Source organism: Exophiala xenobiotica (genome assembly GCF_000835505.1).
Source record: "Exophiala xenobiotica strain CBS 118157 unplaced genomic scaffold supercont1.5, whole genome shotgun sequence".
NCBI classification, from domain to species: domain Eukaryota; kingdom Fungi; phylum Ascomycota; class Eurotiomycetes; order Chaetothyriales; family Herpotrichiellaceae; genus Exophiala; species Exophiala xenobiotica.
In genome coordinates, this window is record NW_013562490.1 from 3,994,592 (window position 1) to 3,995,434 (window position 843).

An 843-nucleotide genomic window follows, 5' to 3' on the forward strand; every position below is an offset into this window, starting at 1 on the left:
TGATATCTCTTCTCTTTTTTTTCTATTCGATAATTTTTCTTTTCTCTCTAATTTATTATATTGATATAATAAACTTCTCGATAGTCTTTTACCTTAATTATTGTTCTCTTTTTTCTCTTTATTTTTTTCTTTACTTTACTTTTTATTAAACTTTACTTATATAAGTAAATTAGTTTAAATATTATCTTTAATATTATTATTTTCTTTTATTAAAAAGTATTATATAATATTTTTTTTTAATAAATAAAAGTAATTATTATATTAAATATATTAAACTTTTTCTTTTATAATAATAAACTTCTCTTATTACTTTAAATAAATAATTATAATAAAGGCTATAAAATTTATTTAAAGTTCTTTAATATTAAATTATTTATATAATTAACGAATTTATATATATTAATAGATTTAATGTTTAACCCTAGCCGAGAGGCGGCGAGGATCATGTAGTGCACCTGGGTGAGGCGGCCAATCGGGGGGGCCGGTCTTCTCCGATTCTAGGTGGTGCACCTAGGTAGTGCACCTTTCGTGTTATTCGCGTCTACCGTCGATAATTTCGAAAGGGATGGGTGCACTATACTCAGCTTATCCAGCGCTATCGAACGCAGGCAATTGCATAATCGTACGACTTCTCGTTATTGTGCTATAGTTTTGAGGTGGGTTGCCACCTCTCTACTCCTCCTCTCGCTAAGTTCCAAGATAACTCAGCATAACTTTTATTTCTTGGTAGCGATTATAGAACTCGCTATACTAGTAATTAAGGTTAAAGAGTAAAGAGTATAACCCTCGAATCTATAGAGACGATAAAGAAAAGAGATAAGACCCGCTAACCTATAGATATAC